Genomic DNA, 21,423 nt, shown 5'->3' with positions numbered 1-21,423 from the left:
TTATCCTTCGCCGTAGGGGAACTTTAGAGACTCGGTGAATAGCTCGCATGCTTATTATCACGGCTTTTCAGCTCAATTACCGAGTCGAATACACTTATGAAATGACATTGTACGTGAGTACGTGTTGGAGTGTAAATGGAAGGTTTGTAGGCATGTCATCAATACACGTATTCTACAAAAAAAAAAGTAATATTGTCAAGTTATTATGAAAATAACTCAAAACATTTTGATTTCGAAGTACTTACATAACTAAATTTCCTGCAATAATTTAACCTAATAATATTTGCGACATTGAATAGATCTACGTCTAAAGCAAAGTTCGGTTTTTAATAGTATGTCATCACAATATTATTATTTAAGAATAATTTAAGTTTATAGTTATAATACAAGAGTTAAAGGTCAAGTTCATAATATACTTACACATATTACGATTTATTAATCTTCTTGAAATAGTATAAAATAAATTACTATCCGCGTTTGTCTGATTGTTCGCTTTCTTCTTCTAAACAAAACACAGGATTTGAATGCGGTTTCACCATTATTAAGGAATTTTTACAGAAGTTTTATGTGTATAAATCATTCATATTAAATTTGAAGATAGTAGAGAGAGCTCGATTTTTGGCAATCAAGTCGTGGAATGACATTTTTAGCGCGCTTACATGGTTTTCACTGACTTATACGTGACTGACAGTCTACATAAAATCATTGTACTACAGAAATGTAGGCCTTTTAAAGCCGGCGGTAAGCATATGTCTATCTTGTATGGATGACTCACCGTAACCATTTGTTATCATTACATTTTTTAAAGAAATTATTAGTGAATTACAAATCTTTTTCAACCGATGAATATTATTCATGGTCTAGTTAAGCATATAAGTTAACTTAGGCATTTAATTTAGTTAACAAATATATTTTTTATATCATTTCATATGCTACTTATAAGTACCTACTTACTAATTAAATATAAATGAAGCCACATTAGTAGATAGTATCCATGAAAAGCCGGGGTGGGTCGCTTAAGTAGTTTAAAATAAATCACAGATAGACAGATGAAATTAGGAAAATCTATTTTAGATAGTGAGTATTTTGAAATAGCAAAATAAATTTTTCTCAAGAGAAATGAAATATTTTATGACATTTGCAGAATTTTCCTGTTATGTTGAATAAATTAAGACATTTTTAAGGTTACGTTAGCAAGATTAAAGAAGGTGGACTTAGCAAGAACCAAACCATGATAATTAAGTGACCTACTGAGCTCATAAATAAAGGCATACGTGGAGGCATTACTATATAAATTTTAAGTATTAATGTATGGCCTACAGACCATCCAAAATAGCGTCTATTTAGAATATTTAAACTTGATATTAGCACTACATATTAGATAACGTAGACGTCTCTGCAAATAAGATATTTAAAACATATGAAGCAACTTTGTAAGTTTGGAGGAAATAGAAGAAATTTATTGTAATACAAAAAAATTGGTGTATCTACAAAATAATTAGGTAAATATGCTCAAAAGCGAGAAATACAATCGAATCGAAGCAATGCATGTCTCACATAAAATTATCAAAGTAAACAATAATTAACATTTAAAAAATCTTTATATGGTTAGTCCAACCAACGGAACAGTGAACTAAAATCTAATTTATCAAACTAATTTAACTAAATATTTCGATAGTTTTAAGTAGAATTGAATACACTTCGCAATCTAGTTAACTTTTAAAAATACAATCAAATGTACATTTTTTTACTATTTTTTTGTGGGGGAAAAACTGAGTTCGTAACGGACAGCCCAATTAATAAGTACATTTTTATTTAATACTAATGTCTTCACCATAAATTTAAATACTGCACTCAAGATTTCTGCTACAACAATTAGTATTACACTGATCATTGAACACTAACACTTTCCACTGGAGCTTGGCTCGACAGTGGCTCGCTCTTCTGTCCGCCTCTGCCCGCTTCCTTCGCACACTCACCCACACATGCACCGCAGCACAGTCCCCAACTATCGCTCGTCGCACTCGACTGGCTCGCCAGGCCTTCTCGCATGTATCTCCTCCCGATAGGTCCGGTTCGCTCAGCAAGGGTCACTTGCCCTCTTCACCTCTCTCTGATCGCACGGGTATCGCCAGCATCACTCCCCGAGGGGGGAGACTCTCTCCGCTACTTTCAGAACACCCCAAACCCTCGGAACTCTCGCGGAGGCCGGCGTCGTCGCTTATATACCCGTGGTGCCCTTCTCGAAGGGACGAGAGTGGCTGTGACGTATAGCGTCATCCCGGGCGGACCCGACGCCCGAAACACCCAGAACAGCGACGCTTATTCACGCCAATGCTTGCCGTGGGTTTTGTAAGCTCGGAATTTCCAGGCCGCTAAAAGGTGATAATAGCTCGAGTTTAGTCGTTTCGCGGGGGGCGCTGGTGAAGGGGTGGGTAGCGAGAACCCTTGTAATCCGGGCAGGCACGCGTGGCATGCCTTACGTCAGTGGACGGCGCGTGACGTCAGTGGCCGTGCGGGGCCGCCAACCAGCTCCGAACCTGCCGCTCATCACGTTGTTGTCTCTCGCGTTCGTAACGATATTTATAATTTACGGAAAAACCAAAAATAAATGTTTTATTGATTTTCGTTCGCTTTATGGTTGTTGATTATAGTATTCAAGAAACATGTGAAGGAAACATATTAGATTGTTGTATAACATACGCTAATTCTCTCGGAAATAATTGAACTCAGATCTTCTTTCTGGCATGCTGGCAAATGCTACCTACCTTCTATATTCTCACTATAAGAGGGAGAACTAAAATAATATAATATTTATTATTTATTTATACACAAATTTTAAATTCTGAGGTTAATATTGCATATCAGTAAAAATATAGAATGAACATACCCAGAAAATATGTTACAGTATTCAAATTAATTACTAACAAAATATAATTAAAAAATAACGTGTGCGTTCTAGCGTCTTGAATGGTTAACGCGGCGTGTATGTAGTATTTAAAGACATTCTTAGTAGGACACGTAAAAAATTAATAAATATTAAAGGCTACGCAGAAGGGAGATAAGGATTTATCCAACTTCTCCACCACCACAAATTCTAAAAAAAAAAAAAAAAAAATCTATATTTCTACCAGCAAAAGGAAATAATTCGGAAGCAAACAGCGGGAAAAGTGGTTCTATCCCCTCCCCCCACCCTCATGCTGAACTTCTGCGTACGCGCTTGGTTATAGAGAGTTTTGAAACTCTCAAGGCTGTCAGCGAGGAATCTTACACAGTTGCAAAACGAGCTGCGCTGGAGCGGGGAAACCACCCTTCCCCGCGTGGAAAAGACCCGAGCGCATAATTATTTCATCGTCCTTGTTGGTTTCTTCCGCCCGATACGTATTCACACGCCTCGTCGAAAATGAGCGCTTCAATATTTGTGTCGCGTGAGTCGCCGCGGGTCTCCGGAGGGTAAATTATGAAAATCCAGGAAGGCCGGCGCCGTCTCACTTGTCGTCGCGAAACAGAAAAGGGGCCAGTTGGTGGAGGAGGGTGAAGGGGGGGGGGGGAGGGGAGTTTGAAAAAAAAAACTTAAACAAAAAATTTTTGAGAGGTCGGGGAAGAGTTGACTGGAAAGAAAGACACTTCAGGAGGTTTTCCTTGTGGTCGCTCAGAGCGGAGGGAGGGGAATGGGGACGGAACGTTTTCAATATTTAAAATACGGCGAGGAAATGAATTAGTATTTAATGGCAGGTGGGGGGGATGGATAGGGGGTTGAAGGCGTCTCCTCGCAGACCTGACGCGGGGCGGGCAAGACGGCCGGCGTCGCGCGGCCGAAAGGAGGGGTGGGGAGGCGAAGACGGCAGCCGGAGCGCCGGAGGGGCGGTAGGTCACGCCGGTAGGGGTAGGGGTGGTCGGCCGGGAAGGGGTGGGGGGTAGTGAAAGGGTTGGGCCACTGCTCGTTAGCCGTCACTACTGCCCCCTGACTTACAAGAACAAGACTAATGGATCGATAATTCTCGGCGGCTCCCGGTGTATTCCTTAGCACGAACCGCGCGCGCACACACACACACACACACACACATACACACAACCCTCTCTCCCTGCTTCCTCCTTCCTCTCGCCCTTAGACACATAACCCTCTTCTACCACTCCTACACTCTCTCACACACACACATACTTCTCCCCTAACCCTCATACACACACACACGCGCGGCCCCTTTCTCCCAGCCTCTCAACCACGCTCACACTCGTGCACACACCGGCCAGCCGGGTACACCACCTGCGACAAGGTTTGATCACATTGCCCTTACGTTCTCGGTGGTGAGATTACTTTGGTGGCTGCAGGAATAAAGATGAATAACGATGGTTAAGTCAGATGGCCATGCACGGCGAGACAGCGGAGGAAGGAAAGTCCGAAACCAGTTTTGACAAGGAATCAGCTTCGTTTAAAGGGCGCACATGCCCGCCAAAACGTGGTGAAGCATGTAAGAAATAATTCCATTTTTTGTTTTAAATTATTTTAAATTTTCACGGCTCTCGCGCTTTTAGGAAACGGCCTAATACCAGGTCAGGCATACATCGTTCAAAATATCAGTGTCATCCTCCAATAAAATAATCCAATATTTTTCACGAGCTTACATCCCGTTCTCGTTCATGGCACCGCAGTGATCAGTTAGGCTGTATATGAGAAGAGAAGCTGAGAACCAGTGTGAGAGAAGGATCTCAGAGAAGCCTCGTTGGTGTAGGAGTTAAAATTCATTTTCGGTTAAAAATATATTAATCAAGCGATCATTTCCTTCGGATTTTATCTCTAAAGAAGATCTTAATATTAACATAATGTTACTTTAAAGAGCAGCCTCCCAAGAAATAAAAAAATTAATGTGGTTTAGTAAAACAATTTTTCTGTCTCAATTGATTATAGCACTGCTTTGAACTAAGTATATGTGATATAAAGCCTGGTAAAATTAATAAACCATATAAATTAGAGCTACTGTATAATGATAGGTGGAACACTGAACGCAGTATATTTACTGCTATGTTAATTCTCATTAAAATAATATAAAATATTGACGCAGCTCATTCAAAACATTTTCCACGACATTTTGAACGAATAGGAGGTGGGATAGAGAAATATTCACAGTCGGAGGAACGCCCCTACTTCTACGACTACACGCATGACATCAAAGATAAGCGGGCATGCATAGGTTGTAATTATTTGTGAAGGAATTTTTCGCTTTCAGAGGCTACTAAACATGGGATATTTATTATGTTAAACAAAATATATGGCTCAGGAATCACTAGTTCGCTAAATTGTTTAATGTAGATGGGATGCTGAGCCCACTATTTAATCTGTTGTATTGCGCAGATGATAAGTTTTTTACAAGCACAACCAATGAGTAAATGGGTTTTCATATGATACTTGTTTCGATTTTTGGGTACTTGGCCCTCAGAACCTCTGACCCCTTAAATTTCCACACATTAGAAGTTCCCAAACTCCCACTCGTTAGGGATATTGCCCCCAAATATTTAATCATTAAAAGCCCCTAATTTCCCACTCAGTGGGGAATTTGCCCCTACACTTCTTCTTGTTGGGGGCTTCAGCTGCTGTTGAAGGCTTTGTCTGAAACTCAAACATAGAACATTTAAATAAAAATGTACTTAAATAAATGTAATATTTTACACTTTTATAGGGCAGTTTGGCACATCCCACTGCCATAGCTTGCCAAATTTAAATACTTTAACGGTCCAATAAGTTTCGAAATTTTTTTTTTATTTATGAACATAATTTTATCAGGGGACGTTATTTTGGGATCGGCTTACGATATTCATATCCGTGCATGATCTTGTGTTCATTCTCCAAACCCCTGGCACTACAGTTGACTTCAGCTGCGCCATAGAAGTGAAGTGGCAGGTGGCAGTGCTAACACTGAGAAGCACTTAGCTACATAAAAGACGCGTGTCATGCATTTCAAGCGTCACTTTAGCTACAAGACCGTGTTTGCTGTTCATAAAAACTAAATACATACATAGAAACCACACAACATACTTACTAAATAAAGGTGCCTCCTGTTCGGGCGCATCTTACGCGCCTTGACAGTGGTATTTCACATCGGATGAACTAGAATTAAGAGAATGGGGCCCAAATCGTGTCCAATAAGAGGTGTGTGCCTTTTTGTATACTATAAAATGTATAAAAATACTTAAATAATTCGGTGGGATCTGTTTTAATAGAACTTAAAATTTTTATACGTGTGTTCAAAAATTTCAGATATTCCGATGTATGTTCAAGCTGTTATATTTAAAGTGTGATTCATGCAGTGACATTTTTGAAATTCGTTTAAATAATAAACGCATTGACGCCTTTAAAAGGATGATTTTGAATGTTTGATATTTTTACATTATCTTCTGTTTCAGTATAACATTATTATTAAAAATTACATGTTAAATGAATAATTTTCAAAAACACATGTATTATTTCTTACAGTTTTGTGAGTGATTTCTTGCAGGTGGTTATCGAGCAGAACAGGACAAGGCAGCTTACTGGCTGTTCAAGCTGAAAACATCTGAATGAAGAGCCGCACACTGCACTAACTGCAGTCGCTGCACCAGAAGCTGCAGTTGGAGCAGCTGTGGCGGCTGCAGATGCTGAAGAGAAGCGCCCTGCCAGTGAGGGACGAGATGAAGAACTTCAAGCAGTAAGACATCTTAAGGGCATGCATCAGGCTCCTGAGAGAAGATGTTAATGTACATTTAAACTAGTTTCCTTAATGGTATCTCAGCAATGTCATATTGTTTTTTAAATTCCGAACATGACTACATGGGCACACGGGAGAAACTAACCCTGAATAAAGGAAACAAGTGAGCAAGATTTTCAGTAATCGTCAGTGATGTGTAACATCTAACCTCGATAACGAACAATCTCATGTTTTCTCACGTGGTAAATACACTTATAATACGAAACTAGGAAAAGAAATTTAACGTATAATTCTTTGAAATAATGCTTAGCGTGATCATTAAAAAAATTGGGTCCGTGGCCAACTTGCGCGTTATAAATGAAACTTCACAGATTGAGGTGAAGGATATTTGTAGGGCCACAAATATTTGAAACAGGAACGCACTGGGTGCAAGTGTCCCATTGCGGAAGTATGCGTATGATCAAGTATGCTAGTGTCCAAATACAAGTGTGCCATAACGCAAAAAGGCCAACGAACGCCGGCCGCTGCTTCCATCTCTGTTCTCGGCAAGTAATTTCATAACTAATAAAGTACACAACTAAGTTTCACAACTGTAACAAACATAGCACCGAAGAACCTGCAATAAAACTAGCTGTCTAAACCATCTAATTCATTCTCTCATTTCGTTGCTCTCTGATGACGTCATTTCCTTAATTTACCCTACGTGCTGTAAAAAAAAACTCCAATTATAAAAGTGAAAATAACTTTATTACTTGGCAAAAACATTTCGATTAATTATATGACAGTCACGATACCCTTTGCCCCGATGGAGCTCAATTTTAACAACTAAAATTTTTAATTAGTTATAAAGAAATTTATGTACATGAAAATACAATATAAAGGGCCTACGACTCGCTTGATATCAAAAAAGTCACATTTGAAAAGGAAAAGTTACAAAGAGGCCAAAACAACAATTTTTTTAACAATTCCTCATGTATGTTAGTCACATAACCAAAATTAAATAAAATAAATATGATAGCGTCAATCGTGAGCCATGAAGAAAGCTGAGGAGTAGACAAACACAAGCAGCGTTACGAGAACTTCGTAGCATAACTGCTGTGTCATTTATACCTGTACGTCTCCACTTCCGGCTGTTACAACTAGCATACAGCATGATACGCTACGTATATATCCCCCCTCCCAATGGTACACCCAATCGACCGCTAGATCATGCGTGGGAGTTCCGTCGCCTTCTCTACAGGTTCCCCCACCACGTACCTAACTATTCATCTCAAGCGATCGGAAATTGTCTTAATCTCAAAAAATTGTAGCCCCCTCAGCAAAGCAGTTTCACTTAAAAATAGTAGCTTTTCAAATTACAAAATTCCTGGATGTGAATCATACATATACTATCTGCTCCCACCGCTAGAATTCGCTGCCAGAATCGTAAACAATGCTTGCGACCATCAAACGTAGATATCAACTAGCAGCACGAACAATTTATTAGAAACATCTCCGATAAAACTCCGACTTAGAACCTGATTTTCAACAAATAAATTTATTCAAGCAATGCCCATCTTCTTTAAATTCACTGCACCGTTAATACTATAAAGTTTCCGTACACGTTAAAAGTTAAACTTATATGGCATTTCTAAAATATTAATCCGAAAAATTAGAAAACACATTGTAACACTAAGTATATGTTTCATATTTGTTTTTGCTTGAATTACCTCTAAAGACTTTCCACAAATAAAATTTTAGATTATTGAGCTAATTCAACTATAAAATATTAAAATTTTATAATATTATTAAACAGTAAATACATTTCCAGTAACGAGATATGAACTACAACCCTTGACATTAACTAATGCTAATGACAAATTATTAGGCATTTAAAAGCTTTTAATTACTTTTTGATATGGCTATTTTCATTTACCAAAAATTTTTCAGGATAGTTTCACTATAATAAAGTTTCATTTGGTACACCAATACGTTTGGCATGTCTCCTAATGTTTACGAAAATGACTATAAATTGCTATACGTGGGTTCGCCAACTTTGTGAAACATTTCCTTCATCGACCTCTGTTCCATTTTCACGAAATAACTCCTACCAAGTGCCGTGTACCGATAGCTAAGATGTTTTCTCATCAGAAATTGTAAACGTATTCCACACTGTACCTCATGAGGACTTTCCCTATGGCGATGGGAAATCCAGTGACATATGCGAGATGTACAGAAGATGGAAGAAGGACTGGCTGCATTATTAGTATCTACGTATATATACAATTCGACACCACATATCAAGAAAAGGTGGCGGTAGCTGTTAGTTTCAACACCGAACATAGGTTGCCTACTTGCAATAGAGTTTGCATTTCGGGAGGCGAAAACTGTTATAAAGCCAGTAACGAGGCAACCTCTATATATTATCAGGCAACTCTCAAGATCCTAACTGAAAATACTACATTTTCAGAGGAGGTTTTATGCGAGGTAAATTACCTAGCAAACAAAAGACTCTGAGTGTGCCATTATTAATTTATATGTGTCGACAAGTCATGACACGCACTGGGAAGCATACATAAAGTCTGGAAAAAAAGGCTGATTACAACAAAAGTTACGGTTATTTGAGACCTCCACCAGAACTTAAAGGTACCTGGACCGGACTACATTGTGCTACAATTACGAAACCGAACAGTGGCCTAACCAAATAAACTGCGATCACTTGTGCCTTCAAATTTCAAATTTAAAAAAATTATTTTTTTAAAAATTAAAATACTGTACACTTACGAAAATAAGTCAGTCATGTCGATAGCATGTTGACAGGTCGCACTTCGGAACTGCGGGCAGTCCATTTCCCGCCTCTGGATTTAGATTGTGAATGGTGTATTATTGGACTCGCAGATTGTCAAATGTATGATGCCGTACCGAATATCGATGATGATAACGGCAAGATATGTTTCCTAATAAGTGACGGAACTGCTCAATATGTACAGTTTACCTCTTGGCTCTTACAAAACTTCAAGTAAAATTTACCACCCGATGTAGACTTTCAAATGCGTGGAAATCCAAACACCCAAAAAAAAATTCTAACATGCATTGAAAATGTCGACTTTACGAAAACTGTGACCACAGGTACGATGCTAAGATTCGAACCAAAGGTGTACGATGCAATAAAAACATACGAATCTATGCGTGACGTGGACGTATTGCCTGTGAAAGTCATACGAATAAACTGTAATTTGGCAAGTGGAACGTACCTCAACAGGACTCTAAACAACATGCTACAAGAGTTCTTGCCAATGGTCCCGCCAGGATATAAATTGGTTGAAGCGCCGAAAAGTATCACTTACCTTCCAGTCGTGGTTAAGGGCGCAAACGAAGCGTTTTCAAAATCCTTGACCAGCGAGGACGCTTGGTGTTTGAAAAAAAAAAATTTGATAAGACAAACCATTGCTGTAGGGGGTTGAAAAAATAAACGGGTATAAATAAAAAGTAATAATAATTTAAGTACCACGTACACTTTTAAACCCGTTCTGTTTTATTGTAAAACCTTAAATTGCTACCTTGAACTTTTGTCTTAAATATATTTTTATACGACCAACCGTTACTGCCAGGGGAAGAATAAACAAGAGTTAGAGGACAAAAAAATAAATCATAACTCCCTTCGTTGGCAAACCATCGAATTCATTTGGATATTTAGTAAATCTTATAATATTTATCTAAAACTTTTCTCTAAAACAATTTTTGATCAGATGAACCATTGATGCAAAGGTTTGGAAAAATGATAAGAATTAAAAGAAAATCGTAACTCCCGTAGTAGGTACACTATCAAATCTGTTCTGTTTTTTGTAAATCTTATAATTTTAATCCAAAAATTTTATCTAAAACAATTTTTGATAATACCAACCATTACTGCAAGATGTAGAAGTAACATGGGTAGAAAGACAAAATGGCATTACTTTTTTAATAGATGTACTATGTTACTGCCCTTGTGTGGTTAAAGAAAACTTTATAAAACACTACAAGAGTTTCTCTGCAAAGATTTTTTTTTTACTTAAAAGAAGATAAGGAAAAATATTTATATTGATCTCATTCTTAATTTTGAACCCATATAAATTATTAAAACTAATATTAACTTTATAATTATGTTATAAATGCTTGTTCATGCCTTTATTATGTAGAACACACTTTACACATATATTAAAAAAAAGTGTATTGTATTTTTCAAAGGTACACCTAATATGTCCTAAAATTTTATTTATGTTAATACTTTTTTATTTATATGTGGTGAATTATTGATTTATTTTATATCTATAATTAATTAAAAAACATACAACATTTTATTATGGACCGCGCAGACAAAGCTGTGGAGGAGAAAATCTCGTTGCGCTTTGAATGTACGAGTTCCAATACAGTTAATGTTTGTTGTTCCATTTCTAATGTATTATAAATGTGTGTCAAATTAATTCTTAAATTTTAAAAATTCCAATGAAACATATTTCTACTGGCGAATCATAAGTAATAAAAAAACACATGGCTTTGTTGACATCGTGTGAATTTAACAATTCTTACTCAAATCGTAAGCCAATAATGACCTGTTGCACAGAACACAATAATTCGGTTAAAGTTTTAGACTGTCTCTCGTGCATGGCGTAAAATTTGGCAGTTCTCAAAGGTATTACTAGTAAACCCATTTAACACATGTCGCTTCCGCAACACAATATGATTTTTTTTTACAAACACTGACGATCACGGGGGGTTGTCTGCAGTTTTGCGTCAGATTTGAGACAAGTTACATATCACAGACTTTACATATTAAGTCTATGCGCGGGACTATAATAATCTGTTTCTATGATTACGTGCTATTGGTCATGATTTTAAGTAAATTTAATGTATGACCATATTGAATTGTCAATAAAAGGTCCTATAAACCAAACAAGTATTTATTTAACGGTTTATATGAATATAAAATGCAATGTGTCAGCCGTGGCATGCATTGCAAGCATTAAAATTATGTGATTTTCAGTTGTGAACTAACCGTTCGTATATAACTTGCGGAGAAAACTCTTCAGTTTCCTATCATTTTGAAAAAAAAATAAATTGACTTTCGACTGATTTACTAAAAAACATAATGAGATTACAACACAGGTTACATGCGAACGATTTCATGCTCTGAAATACGTGCCAGAATTGACATAATAATTACTTTATGTTCCTAAAAAAATGTTAAACAAGGACTTGTTAGGTTGATGAATCCTTTTATAGGCAATTAATATATCGTTATGTTTGGAATTTATTTAAAATCATGAAATTCATGAGTCATATAAGCAAAGCTGATTTTGTACAGCACCCCCTCAAACAGCCGTCTGGGGCCTGTCTCACCGCACCCGCTCCCTCTTTGACGGCGCTCGGCTCCGCTGACCGCCGCTGAGATCTTACTCAGGGGGCGGTGACGTCACAATGCCTGCTTCCACCCCCTCCCCCACCCATCCTTCCCCCGCTGACCTATCGGCTGCACGTCGTCGGCCGCGCCAGGTGAACCGCTTTCCGGAGCGGCGAGGGATGTTGAGGGTGGGGTGGGGAGGGGGGAACCTCGCCGTATTTGTACACGGCGTGATCTGCGATTGTGGCCGCGTCACTGGCCGCCTCCCCTCCTCCCCCCCCCCTGCCGCGGTCCCCCCGGTTTAATTAGCGACTGTCCGAGCCGGGGACCCACCCCCTCGGGGTCTGCGGCTCGCGGCGGGTACAAGGAGTGGAGGGGGGGGGGGAGGAAGGGCATTCCCGGGGATAAGACATCGCGACGTGACATTCTTGCGATACGCCGCCAAAGCACCAACCCCCTCCCCACGGGGCGTCGAAACCGCTCAACTCGCGTTCACGCTCCGTGCGTGTACGCGCGTTAGAAGTTGATACTTACTTGGCGTGGTAAAAACACACCCACATTAATTTTGCAGGCAAATAATTATTAGAAATAAAATAATAAAATAGACTGGACTGAAAAAAAAACCGTAGGTAAAGTATAAATTCAATAAAATAAAATAAAAAAATTAAATAAATACTCTGCATTCGAAACTAATATAGGTAAACATGTGCATAAAATAATTTTTAAACTAGTTAAATAATAAAGATAAATTTTAATTAAGAACGAAAATAATAAATATGCTGAAAGTTTATTCTAATTTATTAATTTTAATTATTTATTAAAAAATAATATATGAATTTATATATAATAATGCTAGTAAAAATCACATATGGAAACATAAAGAAATAATAAAAATACACTTTAAAAAATTTACAAACACAATTGTTATCACTAACACTCACAAAAAAATTAATGTTTTTATTTATATGGACCAGTATTAAATATCAATCACTAAAACATAATATTTATAAGACGTATCATTTTTATTTGTATGTAGTCTTTCTTTGTATGTAGCCCTTTTTTTCATCCTGCAAAAATTTCGTTATTTGTGGCGCGCGCATCGTAAAAATTTACTCTCATCATTTTTTCATAACACCCATAAATAAGTAGAAATTCAAAAACAAAATGCTTCAAAATATTTTGTTTGTTTATTTCTAGTGATATGCATAAAGGCCTATTGATTAACATAAATATATATATGTTAAAGTCAAAGAACAAGACTTCTCTAGCCAAACAAAACTGATTTATAATTAAAACGTATATTTTAAATGTATGTCTTATTTGTAGAATACTCCCTGTAAGAAATTCCTAGATAACATAAATTAAGATGTTTATAAAAAATTTAAAAAAATACTAAAAAAATATGATAAAAAGAAAGTTCTAAAGTTCAAACATGGCGCAAGTGAGGCACAGTGACTTAAGTATTTTTTTTTACAGTATTTAATACCCTGTCAACTAGCCGCGCTGTAAAAAACATAAAAAGGTTTAAGCTTGTTTCAATTAAATTATTACCATACTAATTATATACGTTTTAATTCTTAATAGTACATTTTAATATGATTCTTAGAATCGAAAGACCATTACATATAAATGATATTCGTCAAAACTGATGTGTCCGACAACATTACGTAGTTCAACATTCAACTAAACAGCAACATCTACGGAAGATAAATGCTTAATTTAACACATCCCAAGATTTCTTTAATGTCCGGATTGTAAATCGGGTAACAAAAAAAAGTTAAGAAAAATCGAATTATAAAAGAAAAACTGTCGGTAACAGCTAACAAATGTTTTTTGACAAAAAATAGTAATCTATGATTTAATTTACTTCAAATAAATTATTCTCCAATTACATTTACCTTGCTTCCCAGAACATTTGTTTCCAACAGGTTTCATTTTGCACAGAGCGGCCATTACGATACGAAATTACAAAAATGAGCAGATAGACGACAAAACAATTCTGTTATAGGTGGGAAGATAGACGTAAGAAATCTTACGCACCATAAATATAATTATCTGTATACAGAGCATCCTGGACTATTTTTTTTACTGTAGTTGCAATTGTTGCAGGAACAGTCGCGTAGTACCTCGCTCAAACACACATGATGGTTGTCACTATAATTAATTTAACTCAGGCGACTTACATGTACACACAAGAATGTGGAAGTTCCAAGTGGAAACTAATGTTTCTTAAAAAATGGTGGCTAGCAAGAGATATTTATAACTGGCCCACATAAGTAATTCACATATATAACTCAGGTACATTTTAATATTCTTGGAGGATAGTTAGTACAAAGTTCAGGTTCCTTCAATAACATTTATTTTCTCAAGAAGGCGGATTGAAACTCGTCAGTTTAAGATCCAGGTCTTTAGCCTGTAACGTGGCTGAAGATGCTACTAGTCGGATGGTTTTCTCGGAGTGCTTAGATAGGCAAGTTTCCCCATGCCCATTCTTTACACAGATTACACATAAAGTAAATGGGCTTCTACACAGCAAGTATCATGTAGAGTAATATTAATACATGAATTAGATAATTAAATTTCTGTTAAATCTCCGAAAGTGAGTAGAGCTACAAACCCTATAGCTCATATACATAATGGACTGAATATTAATTTGGATCCGTATATTGTTGCTAATCAACTAAATACTTTGATTTCTGTTGGTACAGCAATAACTATAGTTTCTGAAGTGAAGTATCTATTCCTACTGTAAATCTATGATGAGCTCAAACTACAAAACCTAATAAACCAATAGATGCTATTGCAAAAATTGTACCTATGTTAACAAATTTTTCTTTTTCGCCTCATTCATGTGAAATAATATGTGAAATTATACCAAATCCGGGTAAAATTAAAATATATACGTCTGGATGACTGAAGAATCAGAACAGATGTTGGTATGAAATACGATCTCCAACTCTCACGTTAGATATCAGCTCCACATTTATCATCACCTCCAAGAACCACGAGCACTATTTCAGAAGTGAGGGGACTCTAGTTCATCTCTCGATCCATACAGCCTGATTTGCTTCATGGTTGCCTTACAACCACTCCAGGAAAATGATGGGCAGGTTACTTTCTACCATGAAATATTCCTTTCCTAATGCCCATGGTTGTTAATTCTGTATGGCCCAGTCTCATATGATCGCGTTTTCGACGAAATGCTAGTTCAGAAAAATTTTTGAAATAAAAGATATTTTGGGCGTGGCTACACCTGCCCTTAGATGTAAAAATCTTCATATGAGTATTATTAATTTCTTGCAATAATGAGAGTGACGCCAGAGGTGTCTCCCTTGTGATAAAAAAAAACAGGGATTGGGTATGTGCAAAGTTTCTTACTTTCCATAACACTAAGGTATTGTTAATATCATTTCACAGTGAAATTTTAAAGATTCTTCCCTGCGTGTTACTTTTAAGTTATTAAAGTCAGTTAAAATATTATCCTTTATACATCTTCGGTTTTTTCCACAAAAATTGCTAACCAGAACGACTCCAACATAAATCACCAAATTCATAGACTATACTATATGAGAGATGTTCCGTGCAAACACAAGCGAAATAAACACTGCCAATATATGTTGTGAAGTCCAGTTTTTAACTACGTTCAGTTCGGGAAACAGCGGGCCAGTACGTTGTAAACCAATATTTTCAAACAGTTTAGAGAGTATCGAGATATATCAACATCGAAGCTATATTTTGACTTTCCTATCTAAATTTTACACTTTAATTTTCAATTTTAATGTCTACCTTAAATCCTTGCTTCAGTTCATTCATTAAGTCTTAAGGCAAGCAGTTTTAAGATAATATTAACAAACTTTAGTTATTTTTCTTTATTCTTTTAGCTATTATGACAATTATTTTCTTATTTTAATACAGTGAGAACTAAATCAATTGTTTTATTATATTTACTTTAAATTATTTTGTTACTATTATGTATTGAATTTGTTTTGTCATTTTTTTTTAAATAACTTTGCATTTTCAAAATTCAATGCTTATCCAATAAGCCTTCAATTAACTTCAGTGCTTGCAAATATGCTTCAAAACTTTGTAGTACTGAAAGCATATAAATCTAAGAATTTATAGACATACCGAAAAAAATAAAGAAAACTTATATTTAAAAACTAAAACTCTAGATTGTGGGAGGGTTACGTGTCACATATATCCGTTTCAGGAATTGTAACTTTGTAGGATTGGCTATTGTACCTTTTTCTTGCTTGGAAGCCAATTGAAAACGAAACGATCAAATTATACGAGATGGTACGTTAAAATTTAAAAAAAATAAATAATTACTAAAAATGTCTGGGGAGTAAATGTTAATGTTATTTTGTGTAAGCTACGAAACGTAACATGTGAGAAATCAAGGACTCTTTTAACGTGATCAGCATATAACAATAGACACCGAGAACTTCATGAACTTGGAATGAAATGATCGGCGCTGATGAGATGCGTTTGGGAATGTTGTGAGTTGCGGCGGTTGGGTGGTTGTTCCGCCAGCGCAGGAACCGCAGCTCGCCGCTGTCCGTCCACGAAGCCACCCCGCCACCCCCCTCCTCCATAAACCCACTGATCTTCCATCCCCTCTGGCTGTTGCAAGAGGAGTAGGGGCGGGAGGGCACAATGACAGAGTAATCCCCGAACTGCTATAGAAAGTTTAGACAAGCCATATTAGTGTGTTGTCTTATACCGCGCGTCTCTCTCTATCTTCCAGCACGACCGCCAGCCCGGACGACGTGGCTTGTGTTGGGTGGTGGAGAGGGGGTGATAAGGGGGTGGACAGACCCCCTCCCCCCACCCGCCACTTCGTGGTTCAACCCTCTCCCCCACCCCGCGCTGACAGCGGGCGCGCCGAGTCTGCATGATGGATGAAGGAGCCCCCAAGTTGCCCTCTGCCGCCTTCCTTGGACGGCGAGATAACGTCCTGAGGAGACTTAGCCAGTGTGTTGTGGCGAAAGGGGGAGAGGGAGGAATTGCAGCCCTTCCTGCTTCTCGGGGCCCGCGACGAAATTCTGATCCGTCGCACCCTCGTGTGGCAGTTCGCGGCGGCGGACACCGGGACGGAGGCCCGAAAACCTCCGGACGTATCCGAAGTTCGCAAGTTCACTCAGGCGACTTCGTGGTCGGAATGAAAAAAAAAAAAAAAAAAAACAATATTGTTAGAATTCATAGATGTATATTATGATATTATAGTATTATAAATGTTGTTGACCTAAACTAACCCACCTCTCATTTTAGTTACGATCACCTAGACGTGCGAAAAAACCTGCCATACCAAAAAAATTGGTTGTCTGTAAAGTCAGTTTACGGACGATAATTTAACGTGACAACGTCATAACAAAACATTAATGAAATGATTGCATACTTTATGAATAAAATTGAATCATTTTTATTTTAATAATAAAAGAATAAATACTTTAAATTATACTAGTAATCAGATTTTTAAAATGCAAGAATAATTAACCTTTATAGCCGAAATTGTTGTTGTAATAAGCAATGAAAACCACATTAACTTCTCACTTCACTTTATAAACAGTCGAGTGGAAGAGAGATAGATGCGGCGCAAATGTACCTACAATGAACGTAACGGGACACAGCGTAACGGAACAATGTGCGCAACGGGACACTTTTTCGTGCGTGCAGCCGGCGTTCATCAATTTATTAGACGTTGTCACGTCAAAAAATAAAGAATGTTTTTTTCTGAGACTTGTTTGTTTAGCACGTCAGTTATAACCCATCTTTTACTCTTAACTAGGAGGGGGGGAAAATCAAAAGATTTACTAATGCTGGTTATTCGGGTGACTGATTCGGAGTGAATGAATCTTAGGTTTTTACTAGTGATGGACGTAATTATCCAATAGTTAGATGGGAGTGAAATAGTTAAACTCTCTCTCAATCAAAGAAGTTTATTTTTTTTTTACTTTTGATTCGTGGAGAAGCTGGTTCATACTTATCTATAATGCGAAAACTCTTTCTGCCAATTATAGGGGAATTAGTATGATTGAATGACAATAAGGTGGGTAAAGTCACAATTAAGGCGTGACGGCACCTTTTATGTTACATGAAGGACACGTAATGTCTTTTAAAGTACCTGCAAGTTATTATTGCTTTTAGTTATTATAACTTCGGTTTTTATTGCGCGTAAAAATAAATACTAATTATTACAGAGAGCCCATGCGTGGGAGGCAGTGATTGGGAGTGAAGTCATTCCTTCTAGCGTCTTCAAGCAATGACTCTATCATTTCATCGTTGGAACTTGTGTAACAGCTCTCAACACCATACGGTAGTAAAGTAACAATTCAATTGGATGGTTCTAAGCTACAGAAGTGTGAAATACCCTTTCCAGGTAATCGTTTCGTATCACGTATCCAAGTTTATCCCTTAATCCTGATGGCATGATCCTACGTACACTGATCCTGCGGTAATTGATTCTTGCTGTTTTAATTTAGGACGTCGAAAGATCTTGGCCACACAGAAACTGGAATATCGCAATAAAAACAAAATATGTCAGGTCATGTGGATATTTTTCTCATTTGTATTCAAAATACGATCAGCATCAACTTGTTATATTACAAGATTCTGTCAGGACCTTTCTATGTACCAAATTAACACATAAAGCATACTGTACCACAGTATCAATGTATATAGGATCATGCCATCAGGATCAAGGTATCAACTTGGATGCGTGATACAGAGCTTTTGCCGAAATGGATTGAGCTTGATTTGACATCGACCACAGGATCATTAAATACGTCGCTAATGGATCATGAACTGAGTGGATTTGTTGCGGGAAACGGGAATAACTCGATTACCAGCTCACGGCAACGACTGCTACGTTTCTTACTTGCCAAAAAAAACTCGTGTTCGACCTCGTCGGTAATCGAATCAGAATCGCCTTTGCTTGAAACAATCGATTTGACCCTTTTTTAAATAAAAAAATATTTAATTTTGATGAAGCTTACATTACGATCTATATTCTACGTTTATTGACTCTTTGACAGGGTTGCACTAATTTAAAACAAAACTAATTTACAACCGTGACTTGAACCCAGTACTCTCGCATCAAGCCCGCGTGCATCCAACTGCGCTACGTAGTTCAGCGCTCAACCATTGTGGCCATCGCGTATACGTTCAGCAGCCTCTTGTAAAATTATGAATTCAATTTCGCGTCACTTCTGGATTTCGTTGCCTTGGAATCGAACACATGACATTTTCAGTGGAAGCTCGGATTAACACATTCCACTGATTACATACACTTGGCTTTAATTTCTGATGGCGCATCTTCCGGAAATCGGGAAATACGCACACTAGAAGTGATTTTCCTGAAATTTGTTTGGATTGATTATTTTCCCCTTCTAAATTAACAATTTAGGAACATTGAACTTCTTAGTGATCCTGTACGTAAGGCGAAAAGATTTCTTAAAAAAAAAAAACGATATATTGATAAATGTTATTAAATAATAATAATAATAATAATAATAATAATAATGCGCAAAGGAAAATTCTGAAAACTTACCAATACCTTAAAAATACATTTTGTTCCTTTCTACCCCAGAAATTTTAGTGATGGTCTGTGTTTGCGTGCGTGTACATACTCAATAAAGCCATTCACAGGATCTCATCAATTCTGCAATCATGAACTAACAAGCTATCAGAAACTTAACGATCGAATTTCATTGCGTGACTTCCAGTCTAGGGCCTTTGAGCTTACATGAGAGATATGAAAAGGTGGTAGGTTGATTATACAGTTTCCTAGAAACTGGAGCGCGATCACTGTTGTTGCTCAGTTGTATGTAACAAGATGCTTTATTGTCACCAAAAATGGCGCATACTGCTCGGTAAAAGGGGTAGGGAGAAGTTTGGAGGGAGGGTGTTGCAAGGAGGAACCCTTTTCAAAACGGAAAGGAAGAGAACAATTAAATAAAAAAAACATTTCTGAAAGTTTTACTAATATGCCATAACATGTTATTAATTAAAACACTTTAAAAAACATGTTTTCTTAAAAATTGTTAAATTAATAAAACGTGCTACACCTTTTATTTAAATTTTGTATTGAAACATGATTAAGAACCATTATGGGTGAAAAGTGGTTAAATGCGATTAGGCACTATAAGCATTCAACGTCAAAGGGTTTTCGGAAAATTATGGTGAAGAGGTGTAGTTAAATAAATTTACTAATTGTTCTAGTTAATTGGTTTATCACTAAGGGGTAAAAACAGCAATACCTGATTTCAATTTAAAAGATTTTTTATCTTGTAAAAATTTTAATCATTTGTTATTAAAAACAATAGTTTCTTTTAGCAAACTGCACACATTATAATATTTTTAGAGGATAAAAATAGTAAATATTAACAGTATTTTTACTTTTAATCCATAACAAAAATTAACTCGACTGAACACTGCCCAACATGCTGGTAATTTAAGAGTTGACTAACGAAAGGATTCTCCTGCAAAAATTGGTCTGACCTGCACAATAACTGACTCTTATAAAACGACAAAGATTTAACCAGCGCTTATATTTTGCATTTAGTTAAAGGGGTATTATCTTAATTATATACTTATATTTTTTTCGGCACATGGTTATAAATAAATTCGTAGTTCAAGCATATTTAATTTTTAGTAAAAAGGCTTTTTTTCCTTAAGAAACAGTTATTTGTTTTTATGAACTTATATGCAAATTTTTATGTCAGTCATGGCATATGTAGATTTAAATTAACCATTAGTATATAGCCTTTATCTTCAAAATCTCTAGTTTTATTACATAGATTGTAAATATATATAAAAAAAAGCTTTCCAAAACCATAGTAAGCTGATTTAATGAATGATGTACCAAAAAATAAATAAACTCAAAACGAAGATTCCTTACGATCGATTAATCCAATACAGTATATCCCATGGTTTCATGCTTTTAGTACATGGTAGGACTGACGTTAAGTTCATAAAAATCATTAAATGACTTGTTTGGTAGAAAAAAAAGCCTTTAATAAACAATATAAATATGTATTTTTTTTCACGAATCTAAAACTAAAGCGCAGAAACACGTAATTACAGAAACAACATAATTTAGAATAGTACCCCTTTGAAATACTCATACGGCTGTCTGCATTCAGAACTCACTCACACTGCGCTATGTATGTGCCCATACTCGTGGGTGCACCATTGTCTTGGCAGAGGTCACCTTACATTGGTTGAACTTGGTTGTGAACAAATGTGGTTTTATTGTTATATCTCCGGCTCACGTCATCACACATCGTAGCGAAATAAAATATATACTAGTTTTTAAGTCTAATCATAAGCGTTTAAACACAAAAAAATAATTGGTTGTCTGTAAAGTCGGTTTATGGACGATAG

General features: G+C 36.7%; 2 protein-coding genes across 2 annotated transcripts in view; one reads left to right on the top strand and one right to left on the bottom strand.

The window, feature by feature from the left end:
* LOC134533780 (uncharacterized) overlaps positions 1–21,423 on the bottom strand; it is a 185,343-nt gene that overhangs the window by 116,945 nt on the left and 46,975 nt on the right. The window lies entirely within an intron of this gene.
* Positions 1–21,423, top strand: part of LOC134533779 (uncharacterized) — a 115,083-nt gene that overhangs the window by 66,486 nt on the left and 27,174 nt on the right. Inside the window, exon 3 of the mRNA XM_063371429.1 lies at positions 6,492–6,680. The gene's annotated coding sequence lies outside the window, so the exon portion shown is untranslated. The remainder of the gene's footprint in view (positions 1–6,491; positions 6,681–21,423) is intronic.

This window comes from Bacillus rossius, chromosome 7, assembly GCF_032445375.1.
Source record: "Bacillus rossius redtenbacheri isolate Brsri chromosome 7, Brsri_v3, whole genome shotgun sequence".
Classification (NCBI taxonomy): domain Eukaryota; kingdom Metazoa; phylum Arthropoda; class Insecta; order Phasmatodea; family Bacillidae; genus Bacillus; species Bacillus rossius.
The sequence above is the reverse complement of the archived record's forward strand: the minus strand, read 5'-3'. Positions and strand labels throughout refer to the sequence as shown.